Raw genomic sequence first — 14005 nt, forward strand, 5'->3', positions numbered from 1 at the left:
CTTCCAACACTGTCCTATACAGGCGAGGGCAATCAGAACATTGGCTGCAGGTATGGAAAAAGGAGACCTCAGGAAGTGCAGGAGCACAAGGAAATGTTTTTGGATTGATGGAAATTGTGAATTATATGGGTATAAAAATTATGAAAAGAGTATGGGACTGGAGGTTGGGCATGGTGGCTACGGTATGTGTGGATCAAAGTTTAAAGCTAGCCTCAGATACATGAGGCAGTTAAAAAAACAAAAGCAAACAAAAAATTAAAAAGCATACTTGGCCTGTTTGTATTTTACTGCATGTATGATACTTCTGATTCTTTTGTTGTTGTTGTTAATTAAAATGACGACCAAAAGCTGTAATTCTGTCTTTTTCCTGTCTGTCCACCCTTTAGAATGTTCCTTTTTTCCCTCCAAACTCTGCCCTGAAGACCATGTGCATGACAATCACCTGGCCCTCTTCTGACTTACTAAACCAGAATTTTGAGACCCACAAAGCTCTCAGGCCCAGGAAGTTTTAAGAATGGCTGCTACAGAGACACACAGTAACAAAATGAAGGCAGGGAGCCAGACTGCACACAGATAGCCAGCCCTGTCTAGACTACAAGAGGTATCGCACAGTACACACAGCTGCCATTAAGAGCAGAACTGCTCTTGGTTATTATCTCGGTTCAGGTTGGATGATCTACTAAACTGCTCCTGGGAGTCCCAACTCCAGATTGTAGTTTCCAGCCATCTCCCTAGTCTAACCTCTCACTGACCCTGATTCTAACTGCTCCAGTTTGGACTGTGAATGTCCTCCAAAGGTGCAGGATCTGAAGGCCTGATCTCCCGGTGGCACTGTTAGGAGGTGGCAGGACCTTAAGAGGTGAGTGCAGGGAAAGGTCCTTAGGTCATCAAAGGTGTACCCTCAAAGACGATTATGGGCTTCTGGTCTCTTTCTGCTTCCTAGTCAATAGATGGTGATTTTATTCACTCCCACTATGATGCATTACATCACTACAAGCTCAAAGCAATGAGGCCATCAAGCAGACTAGAACTTCCAGAGCTATGAGCCAAAGAAACCTTTCCTCTTTATAACTGAATAATTTATGTACTGTGCTGCAGTGAGAGAAAACTGTCTTCAACCAGTGAACCGCTCTGGTCCCACTGCTCTCCTCCCTAATGCTCTTCTTCCTTGGCGTGTCTCCCGCCTTCTTACCAATGTCATTCCTTTCGCTCCACAATCTTGTCTACTTTCTTTAGAGCTGAGCCTAAATTCACCTTTTTCACGAAACTCAAATCACCCACCAGGTTCTTCCCACACTCCTCTCCGGCCTGAAGACCTTGCTGCTAACAGATGTCCTTATTTTACTGAGACTGAATATCTCAATCTTATTGATTCATCAACTCCTTCCCCTAGTTTAGTGGGTCTCAGCCCCTCTAGGGGTTACACAGCAGATAACACCTATCAGATACTTGCTTTACAAATCATAACAGCAGCAAAATTACAGCATGATGATGATGATGATGGCGGCGGCTGGGATTACAACAACATGAGGAATTGTTAAAGAGTCCAGCAGTAGGAAGGCTGAGAACCACAGGCCTAGTTAGAAGGAACCCTCCATCGAGGGAGAACTGCAAGGTTACAGCACTCTTCATATTCCTCAAGGCCTCAAGCACTAACAACCTGGAGGGTCAGGGAGGGAGAAGCAAAGCTGCTGGCCCAGGGACACTCTGGACTAGATTTGAGAAAAGCCTCCAAGGTTCCATGTCTGGTCAGAGTACCCAACAGCTCAAAAGAATCAAAGATGCTAAAAGCAAGCAGATTCACAGGCAGAGGGGGACACCTTTAGTCCTCAGCAGTTGGAAGGCAGACGCAGGGGAATGTCTGTGAGCTTGAGGCCAGGCTGGTCTATACAGTGAGTTCCTGGATAGCCAGGGATACAGAGAGTGGGAGTTTTGGATGACAGTAACAGGTAAATATTTGAAAATGTTTACACTTTTGAACTCAAGTGCTAGGCATTTCCATGACTTCTTGTTCTGAATGTATTATCATTTAGAAACTATGGTTATTATTTGCTATAGTTTATGACTTTCAACAATAAACTATATGCATTCCCAATTGTATCTGTAAACAGGACCAAGTGTTAATTGACATCCTGGCCGTGTCATGGCTTATTTATCTGTGGACATGCAAAACCCAACATTCCCCTCTCTGGAGTTGAGACCTGTACCACTTCCAGCACGAATCCAGGTCTAGAGACTGGACTTCCGACAGGTTACTTCCATTCTACCACAGACGCCTTGGTCCATACCACCAGACGACGTCTTTCCTACACAAAGGCAGTCTTAATGACATCCTTGTTGAGATCTCCTAGTGAAGGTCAGACAGGTCGCCCCACTCTTGTCATACGCAGTCATTAGTGAGTGAGGTCCCCACTCTCCTTCTCTCCAGAACCGTCTATGTCAAACAGTCCTACTTCCCAGTACACATAGCAAACGCACATCTAACTCCACTACAGCGCCCAACACGTCTTCGTTTGTTCCCACTCTACCTTGGGAACATCATTTTTCTTTTATACGCATTTAGAAAACTCAAATTTAACCCATCTCCTTAAACACACTATGCCCTTTCATTTTTAATAATACAGAATAAATAGTAACCTAGCCTGGGTTATTTTATTTTTACGAGCTCCCTTATACTATTTAAAGCCATTAGCTAACCCCGTGCAGACATAATGAGCGAAGAAACAATCAGACAGTACAGCCAACTCTCAATTAGCTATTTTCACAAGCATACTGCAGTATCTGCAGACTAAAAAGAAAAGTGGAAAAAAGACTCCTTAACTCTATGCTGTGTTTCTTCCTTACAGCTCTCTTACAACTGTTAGCTTACAGATTGGAGACTTTCTGTCTCTTCCGGACTCTGATCGTTAAGCTTCCCGTCCCCATGCGTTATTTTCTACTTTTGTTTCTCCCGTCACCTAAGGCTTTGCTCCCCTCTGGCCGTCACAAGAGCATCAGGGCTTTTTTATCCAGGACTCTCATGCGCATGGCATTGAAAGTTTACAGCTATTCTCATATGCCCTTACTGGTCACTGTTACCGCACTTCCACATGTAACAGTATAAACGTGCACAGATTAAGGCCATGTCCAGGGAGAGCTGCTCCTGTGTGCTCTGGCGTGTTCTCTAGCGTGGAGACCATTCTGAAGCCCAGTGATGCACATCTCAGGCTGCCATCCCTCTGCCTCCGCCTCCACCTGCTCCGCCCAAGCCTTCCTTCAGTCCAGCACAACCCCGCCTGCCCCCCGCAACACCACCGTCAAGTCTGTCCCTCACTACTCAGCACTCCAGCGATCCAGAGACAGTACTCCTATCTCTGTGCCTTTCCTACTAAATGACATTTTCCTTGTGAATGGCCATTCATGATTCAGGGTTTCATAAAGCAACCCAAGAAATATTTTACAGGTGACCAAAACTTACCTTCCAATTTCAAAGGGCAAAACTACATAGCAAACATTCCTAGTTTTTCTTGAAAAGGATTTTTTCCTTTTTAAAATGCATTTTTAATTTTTAAAATATTTCTGTGTTTTGCCCGCATGTGTGTGTCCCTTGTGCCAGAGGAAGGCATCAGATTTTCTAGGACTGGAGTTATAAATGGTTATGAGCTATCCCATGTGTGCAGGAAATTGAACCTCGGTGTTGCCAGTAAGCTTAACCAGGGGCCATCTCTCCAGCCCCTTTTTCTTTCTGCTCAAATTTCGCTATGGTTATATAGCAGGGACTACAGTCACATTTGTAAAGATCTTGCCTCAGCCTCTGAATGCTGGGATTACAGGCCTAGTTCACCATGCTCTTAAAAATCCCAAAGTAGGGATACTGAGGCAGGGATATCCCTTGAGTTCAAGGTTAGAGTTGGGGCAACATGAAGCTCTACACACACACACACACACACACACACACACACACACACACACACACACACACACACAGACAAAGAGAGACAGAATAATTTAAACACTGTCTACAAATCCTCTCAAAGTATTTATATATGCTCCTTAGGCAAGGAGTTAAAAGTACCTCATAAGTCCTAAATTAAACTATTAAGAGATGTTTTTAAAATCCTAAGATATGTGCAGGATTAATGATCAAAAGACTTGAGCCTTGATCCCAAATCCACCACATAATAGCTGTCTTGAGAAAGTCACTTAATGTCCTTGAGTCAATTCATCTGCATTAACTGGATAATGTCACCTACCTTTCAGAACTGTTAGCAAATGACGCGAAAGAACAGCTGTAAAATTACAGCTAGAAAGTGGTAACCTTTCGATAACTGCTGTTATGTGCAATACCACTTTTGTTTTGAGAACCATGCCCAACAACCCTCAATATATTCTTGGACTTTCTGATCCAACAGCAGCTATAATAAATGCCTTCAAGAAAGCCACCTATGTAACTGTGCATCCCCTTCCTGGGTCCCAAGTCAGGTCCTATACATAGAATTTGGGAGTATCTTCATCCCCATGTATTCTCTCTGTGCTACATGGCCACTCAACTCAACAAGGGATGTTCCCAGAGCTCCTCCCTGCTGGCCTGACTTAAATACCTGTACAGCACATGGCATCAGCTACAAACTTGGCGACTTTCATTGCCAGTCTTTTAAATTTCTTAAAAATGTAAAATGAAACCAACCTTTCTGCTGATCTAAATGAAGGGTAAGTTAGGCTGCACTCTCATGTAAACAGCCTCGATTTAATGTTTAGAGATCTTTTAGGTCTCAAACAACCAGAGGGGTCAGGTCCCAGGACCCCCATACAGAAAGTGGAGATGCTCAAGTCCCCTATACAAAACGGCATAGTATCTGCATAGAACCTATACACATTCTCCTGTCTACTTATATGAGGCAGGGTCTCTCTCACAGGCCTCAGGCTAGCTTTGACCTTCACATGCCTGAGGATGACCTTGAACTTGTCATCCTCTTACTGCTGCCAGATCTATAGACTTACTGCCACGCCCTGTTTATGCAGTGCTGGGGATCCACCACTTTGTATGCATGCTGAGCCAAGTACTCCACAGTAACTGAGCTACATTCCCAGCCACTCTATGATACTGAAAAGGTAAAAAGTTACCTGAATAGCTGTTGCACTGTATTGTTAGAGAGAAAATGACAGAGCAGTCCACACAGACTCATTACAGGGTATACTTTTTCCCATAATATTTTCAATGCAAGGTTGAATCCACAGATGAAGGACCTGTGGCTTAAAAGGGCAAACCACACACACAAGACAGAATGTGGCAGGAAAGGGCCAGTGATTGATGTTTACATAGTATCCTACGGTATAGAAACAAAGGGGCTTGGGGAGGCACTGGCAACAAGCCCTGTGTGACTGCAGCCCAGCAAGGTACATGTACAATTAAGGACAGGCTGTGTCATTAGGCAGATAAAGACTCCAAGGTACTAAGGCGCTGCCCTCTATGCTAGGTGACACAACAGCCTGTGGCCATCTGTCTGAGTGAGGTGTAGTGCTCTCGCCTCTCTTCCCTTGATCGGCTCTTTCCTAGAGCCTCCTTTACGGAGATAAGGGAGGCTCACCAAGGCTTGCATCACTGTTTACTAGTGTAGATTTCTTTTACAGATGACACTTTCTTCTACAAAAAGACAGTTCTTTAAAACTATTCCAGTGTCGACAGTTTTTCTAAATATGCCAAAAGAAGTATATTTTAGGGTGGCATATTTTGGTTCCCCACAGCATTAAAACGCACATTTGAATGTGGGGAAATGGAACACTGTCATTGTGGTCTCTTTCCAATCGTTTATTCAAATTGTTCACCTACACATCAAGGCAGGCGACTAACTCCACTTAAAGTACCCGAGTAAAATGTCCTCAGTATTAGTGTGAGTCCACAGTCTAGCCTAATTACCCTTCCAAGGTTACCTCTGCTCTAACCAGATCCAAAGGCCTTTTCTCTCCTGAAGAATAAAAGAACTGGCCAATGCACGCAGAGAATTTATGTTTATATGGTCCCTTGTGTCTCTGACAACTGTACTGAAGCTAAGAAAGCACTATGTGTGGTCTACTCAGGCCATGTGCCCCAAATGACAGGCCATTCTCAGTGTCACACAATTTTTTCTCTTTGCTAACAAGGCACGCCCCCATCTCATAGAGGAAACACTGACCTAATGCCTATTATATTTCAGTGATAATATTTTTGAAGCCTTCTAATGTCATATTTAACTAAGTAATATGCTCATATAAGTAGAATATGTATATATGTAATAGACCCAAAGAAAACCTGTTTTTTTCTACAGAATCCCAGTAGGCTATGATTCCAACAAGTATCCTATGAACTGTGATAACATTGTTATCTTTATAACATTCAAAAGATTAGAAGTTGATCACTTCCCAAACATGAAAATTCTATAAAAGTGAAGGGCAAATATAACCCTAGAAACTTTTGATGGCCGCAGGAGAGTCCCAGGGACCTTCAGTGGTCCTGGCCCTGCTAACAATGGCTACTAACTCTCAGCACCCAAAGCATCTGCTAAACCACACAGCGTAAAACTAGCTGGACCTGAGTTACAGCAAATTAGAAGAATTTACGGTTAAACACTGGAGTTACACAAACTGCTAAAACCTAGCAAGTTAATGAGTAAAGCTGTAAGAAATAATTCAATAGATAAGGTCAGTGAGATGGCTCAGCAGTTAATAGTGCTTGTGGTGCCAAGCCTGACAACTTGAGTTCAACTCCCACAACCTACACAATAGGAGAGAAGTGACCCCTACAAGGTGCCCTCTATTCAATGCACATGCTCGCACACACACATACACACACAAACACACACACACATACATACACATATACAGTAAATAAGAAAAATGTTGATGAGAAATTCACTTACTGAAAATAGGATTCAATGATTTGTTTTCACATGGTTCCATTAGCAGAAAGTTGCTGCAGTCAATAACAGACCTCATAAACTCTTAATTTCCCTATCTATCTCACTTAGAAAGATCTAGAACTCTGTATCTTCTCCATAATACCTGCAAAAAAGCATTTGCACTTTCTCATTCTAGAATAATGAAACTGGGACTAGGGTTTCTTGGAGACACTGAAGAAAGGGAATTTTCCTCCAGACCCAATGTTTGGTATGGAGTCTGTTTTTTAAAAATGGCAATAGACACATGAGCAAGAAGAATGGGGTGTAAATTTATAACTTGCATGCGTGGGTGCCACACAAAAGATGAGGCTCAAAAGAAGGCCAGAGCCGAGAGGGTACCTCACCAGCGGAGCGCTTGCCTTGCCAGGCGCTCTGGATTCCACAGGAGCACTGGGGACTGGAGGTCAGGATGGGAGCTTACAATTTTCAACGACAGAAAGGAACAGAGCTTGAGAAACTGGGGTGAGGGTAACAGGTTATGGGAGGGTGAATGGAGGAAACGCACTTCAGAGCAAAGACTGTTGTCTCATACCGACAAGACATCTCAAGTAAGAGCCCCCAAAGACCATGTGACATCTCAGGGTATGTGACACCCTGTGGTAACCTGGGGAAAGGTGGACGGCTTCATTCATTCTCTTCAAGACTCAGATATGGCAGACACAGGAGCCTTAAGAAAGCTGTGTGACTATTTATTCACTAATAGGCTTCCTTTTCAGAGACACATTTCTCCCACTTACAAGGACAGCTTTTCAGAGACACCCTCTATGTGCCCTTCGGAAGGGCCACCTGGAAACACGCCAAAGGAGCACACTTTGGGTTAGGGCTATTTAAGTATCCCCCACCATTCAGAGAAACGTATACATTAACTAACTCGATATGCAGATCCACATAAAGTCTAAGGTAAGCCAAGGCAGGACGGCAAGGCATGCCATTTCCACTCACTGTCCTTAAAGGAAATAATTATTTGATTTGTGTATTTATCTAGGATTTTTTTTTTGATAGCCTGAAAAAATATAGTAACAGCAAAGGGAAAAAGAACATAATTAAGCCTAATGAAACACAGAAAATACAGCCTGATATTCACTGTGCCTTTCTATGTGCTAGGCACAGCTAATCATCAGCGACATGCCAAAAGGCAGGTAGGTACTGCCTTCCTTTCTTTCTTTCCATCTGTCCATCTGTCTTTCTTTCGAGACAGGATTTTACTATGTAGCCCTGGCTGGCCTTGAACTAGGCATGTGCAGCCCTTGGCTGGCCCTTAACTAGCGCCTACCCCGCTCTACCTCCCAAATGTTTTGATTATTGATTACTGGCGCACCACACCCAACCGGGGCAGCTTCATGGTAAGTGGCTGAAATACAACTCTTGTCTCTGTTACAACTGTGGTATAAATCGTATTTCATAATTATGTGATTCTACTTCCTTTTAAAGGGATTGCGATCCACTTCAACATAAGAAAAGCCCCACAATGAGAAAATAATCTTCACACAATTCAGTTAAAAATACAAAAAACCCTTTTGAATTCTAAAAGCCTCAATTAATTTTAGCACAGAAACAGAACACTAGCTTAATCTAAAATGCTCATCTAATATTTTAATCTAGATGACAGTATTGTCTCTTTGCAATGAGAGAAAACCATTAGCATTTCCACTAATAACGCAGCACATTGTTTTTTAACTTTTAAATAAAAGCTTATGCAGTTCTGCATCATTTCATGGATAAAGCATTCAAAGTTCTCCAACATTACAAAGGAACAGTTACAGTTGGCACTAGAAAGCTTAGAAACAAACAGCATGGCTGTGAGAAAGCAGAAAAATAACCCAACAGCACTCCAGTCTGGCCCCACCACTCCTGGCTCCGAGAGCAACTAGCAATTTAGTCCCTCCAAAAGCTTGGGGCCTTGATTCCTAATCTACGGCACAATCGTCTCCACCTTCTACTATTCCAGCTCTGAAAGAAATGACTCATCCGCATCTTTTCTCCAAGCCTCTCATCCTCATTTTGTGTAAGTTATCACCATTACTTCACAGGCAGTAAACTGTTTTGCTTTAGGCCCACAACAGTAGGGAACGAGGTGAAAAGGAAAGCCCCCCCAACCGCTCACCGCCTGTGGCCATAGCCCATTCTCAAGGTGAATGCTGTAGAAGCCATTATAATGTCAAAAGGTGTTAGGTTTCAATATTTTAAGCTGCTGTTTCGTATGCCAGTGCATTCTCACTAAGGACAAATAGTAAAATTCAAGGACAATAAGGAGAAAAATATATAATTACCCACTACTTAGTCAAGAACTCAGAAGACCAATTGAAAACATTAGCACCCCTTTTTTCAGAAATATTTTAATTAGCCAGCAAGGTATGCTCCAGATTTTTCCCCCTAAATTTTAAGTACTCCCTAACCCAATGAGTTTCGCTTTGTAAGCCGGAGAGAACTCAACAAATGTATGAAACTAGTAAGAGAGCTGTGACTTTGAAAAGATATTCACGACTAGCTCTGCAATTCTTAACTTAGTCTATTCTGTGGCCATGGAAAAGGTGACATCCCTGCAGGACAGCCACGAAGGTGAACTCTGGACAACAGCCATTGCCCATGCTGGGTGTCGCGCTTCCGCGGCTAAGCCAATCTCGGAAAAGGACTATGAATATGAGACTATTAAGATTAAAATACACATTTGACTACAATTCTCAACTGTTAGCACACTCGAGCTCATTTTACACTGCTTCCTGCCACCAACACCTTTCTCAATCAATACTTAGAGACCATTTTTAAACTTCTATACAACACGTAGTTCAATTTACACGGCCTTGTAAAGAAATGGTTAAAGGCAAGCATGGCTTACTAGTCTTCTGGGATAAATGTCAGTAAATAGTTAATAGTACCGTCCAGCCTCATGTTAACTTTGAAAGAGGCAAGCCTCCGGTGTAGATGGAGAAGCTGCTACAAGAATTTCAAGGTGCAGCTTGAAGAATGTCCAGGAAAACTGGTAACTGCCAAAACCCATCAAATATATACATACAATATAAAATAAAGGTCCGCTGACCAAGTCCAACAGAGAGCCACCTTTTGCTTGGAACGCCAAAATAAAATGTCAAAACCTCGCGACTGCTCCCCCCAAACCTTCAAAGTTGAGAACCAAACCAAGATGTACTTACGCTGTTTCTTTGCATCCTCCTGTCAATGAAACTCCCTCCCCATAAAGTCACTACGCTTCAGCTGCTCGGACGCCCAAACCCCAGGACCAAAGAACCATGTATTGAGAGCCCAAAGACAGAGAACAGGGTCTTCCTTGCAGCCGCCTCCGCATCCTGTGCTTGCCACCCCAGGTTAAACCCCCGGAGATGCTACAGTCTTTCTCCGCATCCACGCTCCCCGGCTCCTTCCTTTATTTCTCCGTACATCTTTTACGGTCGACCTTGAAGACCCTCAGGTCAGAGCTCTGGGGCTTCAGGTAAACCGGCTGATCCCCCTCTACCCTTGCTGTGGGTGCCCGACGACCTCCCCCACCCAGTCCCGACGCACCACGACCCCGATGACGAATGCCCTCCTATCAGCCCCAGACGACCCCTTCTTCCCCTTAGGTGCCCTGACTCCAACCGAAAAGCAATTCCACCGAAACGTACCGAGAGCCTACTGCGCGCAAGCTCCCACTACGCGCGGTAGCGTGCCCAGGGGCTCGATGCCCCGGCTTGTCTTCCTCTTCCCGGGCGATCCATCCCGGCCCAAGGGCCGTGCCGCCTGCGCCGAGGTGCGGAGGCGCCCGCCCGAGGAGGACTGCGCCCGGCGCGGGGACCCGGACAAGGAGAGGCGGCCGCTTGCGGGCGCTGGGCGGCCGCTTGCGGGCGCTGGGCGGCCGCGGGGACACTCGGCGGCCGGGGCACGCGGGGCGGCCTCATCCAGGGCACCTGCGGCCAGGCAGGACAAGCCAGGGCAGCGCAGCAGGCAGCGACAGGGCGAGTCCGCCCGCTCCTTTGCTCGCCCGCGCGTCCCGTCCTCCGCTCCTGGGCCAGCCGGCACAGCCTCGCTTCCTCCGGACGGAGCCCGGGGACCCCAGCTCGGCCGGATGCCCCCGCCAGCCCCCACCCCTTCCCGGCCGCCTCCCCCTCGTCACCCTCTCCCCTCCCCCCGCCCCCCAACCCCCCACCGGAATGGAAAATACCTCCCGGGGCGGGGGGCGGGCGGGGCCACGCCTCCCTGAAGGGCAGCCTACCGTGACCAATGGCAGGCGGGGCTCTGAAGGGGCGGGATTCCCGGTGGCCAATCCAGAGGCGGGTAGGTGAAGGCCCGAGGAGGGAGGCTGGGAGCTCGGGAGGGGAGGCCGGCGACTCCGGGAGGTCCGGCCGCCGCGCTGGTGCGTGATGTGCGCGGCTGCCATTTTGGAGTCGGGCAGCTGCGACAGCGCCCGGGCTCGGCCGAAAAAAGGGAGGAGCCAGTCAGGTGGGAGAGAGGCTGTCACGTGGGCGCGGTGGGCGGGGCAAAGCCGGCGAGGGCTCTCGGGGAGGGGGCGAGGATGGCGAGTCTAGGAGGCTGGAGAGGGTCACGTGGCCGCGGGGAGGGCCAGCGGTGGGCGCAAGGGTGGAAGGTCAACCTGAGGTGTGGGTGCGGAGTAGCTTTGTTCGTTTGGTCTCCGTTAGGGCGACTGAGAGGAAAACGCTGAATGGAGGTTGCGAGTGCCGAGTAGGAAAATGTGAATGAGTCTCCCTAGTTCCCTTCTGCACCGAGCCATCCAAGTCACTGGATTCCAGTGTTCTCGGGAAACCGGGCACCTCATTGAATTCAACTCTTCCCATCCAGGCAGCTCCGCTGCCACCAGGATGACTCATGCACGAGGGGAGGGGTGTTGTAGCTCCCTCTTTTTGCCTGCATTTTATATGGCTCGCCCCCGCCATTGAAATGACTGCAAGGACAGAGAACTGTATCTGGGGGGGATTGTGGTGCCCGCGAGACTTCCTCAGCTGGCTTTTTAGAAACTTGGTCACCATTCATAAACTAACCGACCACTAACTCTTAGACAGACAGACCTACGTATGTACATACATACATACAACATACGGTCGCTTTCCAAGGCTCAAACAAAAAAGACTTGCTTTCTGAATCAAATACAGTCTGTTCTCGCTGCGAATCTACTGAAAGGGGTCCTCCTCCTTTCAGTGACATCTATATAATACAAGTCCAAGGGTCACTTTTTTGTTCTGTTTGTTTGCAACAGTCTCACTGTATAGCCCAGGATGGCTTGGAACTCACTGTGTGGCCTAAACTGGCCTCTAGTTAGTGGTCCTACTTCAGCTTGCTGAATATTGGGAATATTGACCACGTTTAGTCTTTTACTGTCTTGCAGTGGAGCCTGTAGACTACATTTTTCTTGAAGGCTATTCCGAGACTCTTTTCGAGCCCCACCCTACCTTCTTAACATGGTACACAGCAGCTTTTAGACTCTTGTCTGGTGGCGTTATATACCCACATCAGAACGCATACTTTGTGAAGTTCCCGAAGCCTGCCCTTCCTCTTTCCCTCCTGTGGTTTGGTAGTGCCACGGTAACTCACTCCCAGAGCCCCTTGAACCGGAGAGTAATCCTCCATCCACCTTCTCACGGCTCCTAGTTTAGATCTCCATAGACCCGTGAGTTACTCTTGGTCCCTAGCATGAAGGTGGTAGAACCTTAAAAAGACAAGAGAGGTTAGTAGGAAGCTTTAGGTCATGGGGCTTGGGGGGTACCTCATAGTGGGTTGTGAAACCGTCACCCCTCTGTTTCATTTCCTGTCCGTGGGGTGAGTGGTTTTGTTCTGCACTCCTGCCCTCTTCTAGTTCACTTCAACTGTCAACCTGCCTGACACACCCAGGTGTGATCTCAAGGGGAAATCGCAAATGGAGGAGTGCCTTGATCAGATTGGCTTATGGATGTGTTGTCAGTGTTTTCTGATTGCTCATTGGTGGAGGAGGGCCCAACCACTGATCGCAGTGCATTCCCTGGGCAGTGGCCTAGACTGTAGAAGGTGACTAGTTTGCACGTGAGCCTAGGAGCAAGGCAGTAAGTAAGTAGCTTGCATCTGCGCTTTCGGGTTTGATTCTTCTTCCTCGTTGGGTTCCTGGCCCAGCCTCCCTCGTGATGAGGTGTACACTGTAAGGGTAAATAAACCCTTTCCTCCCCGCCTTGCTTTTGGTCATCACGTTTCTCACAGCGACGGAAAACAAACAGGATCACGCCCCAGTGCGCTTGCCCTCCATCCCATGAGAGGCCCATAAAGAATAAGCTTAACCAGGTCAGGACTGGAACCTCCAGAACTGAGCCAGAATAAACCTGTTCCCGTCGCAGGTTGATGATTGCAGTGACATAACCCTAAGCGAACCACTCCCACTTTTCACGGGGCGTTACGTTGACCGTATTTACTAAATGCCCTCTTTCCATTGCTGACATCACTTCCTCATTTGTGCCATTTAACCACGAGGCCAACGTTTATTGAGCATTTTAGTATTAGCTCAAGATTTTATGATCAACAAAACTGACAAGGTTGCCGAATGGAGGAAGACAAACAGTGTAAGAGTAAATTAGTAACCAGGTAAGCCAGGGCTAATATGCGTTACCAAAACTAAAACAAGGAGGCCTGACAGAACCTCTGGTTGCTGAGCTTCACTGCAGTGGCCCTGCCTCCTGCTCGCGTCTCCTGTTATCTTCAGAGGGGACTGCTTTGGCTCTTTCACCTGGTCTCGGTGTCATTCTCTTCCATCTGCTGGCAGTTTTCTATTGCTGCTGCCTAAATAAAAGCCCTCCACACAGATGATTAGCTATTCACACCTCAGGTCAGAAATCCTATGGACACGAGGGTTTGGGGTGGGGGGGGGTTGTTTTTGTTTGTTTGTTTTGCTTGTTTGTTTGTTTTGGTGGTGGTGGTTTTTGTTCTTCCTTTTTTGGAAACGGAGTCTTCTTCCCCTGAGGCCCGGAACTCATAATGGTCCTCCTGTCTCATCCCCTGGAGTGCTGAGGTTACAGGTGTGAGCCACCGTGTCCAGCAGGAATAACATTACGCATCGTTGCGCCTGTACAGTGCCTGCTCAGAGCAGTTGAGTGAATTGGTGGTCCCCTGATGCTTGCACTGGG

At 46.7% G+C, this 14005-nt stretch overlaps 1 protein-coding gene across 2 annotated transcripts in view; it reads right to left on the reverse strand.

Moving 5' to 3' along the window:
• Positions 1-11249, reverse strand: part of Socs5 (suppressor of cytokine signaling 5) — a 32383-nt gene extending 21134 nt beyond the window's left edge. Inside the window, exon 1 of one of the 2 annotated variants that reach the window (XM_051159166.1) lies at positions 11119-11249. The gene's annotated coding sequence lies outside the window, so the exon portion shown is untranslated. Of the gene's footprint in view, positions 1-10531; positions 10704-11118 lie in introns of those variants that run through there. The other variant, XM_051159084.1, reaches the window with a different exon arrangement.
• Between the last annotated feature and the right edge of the window lie 2756 nt (positions 11250-14005).

The sequence above is a fragment of the Acomys russatus genome, chromosome 1 (genome assembly GCF_903995435.1).
Source record: "Acomys russatus chromosome 1, mAcoRus1.1, whole genome shotgun sequence".
In the NCBI taxonomy this organism is placed as follows: domain Eukaryota; kingdom Metazoa; phylum Chordata; class Mammalia; order Rodentia; family Muridae; genus Acomys; species Acomys russatus.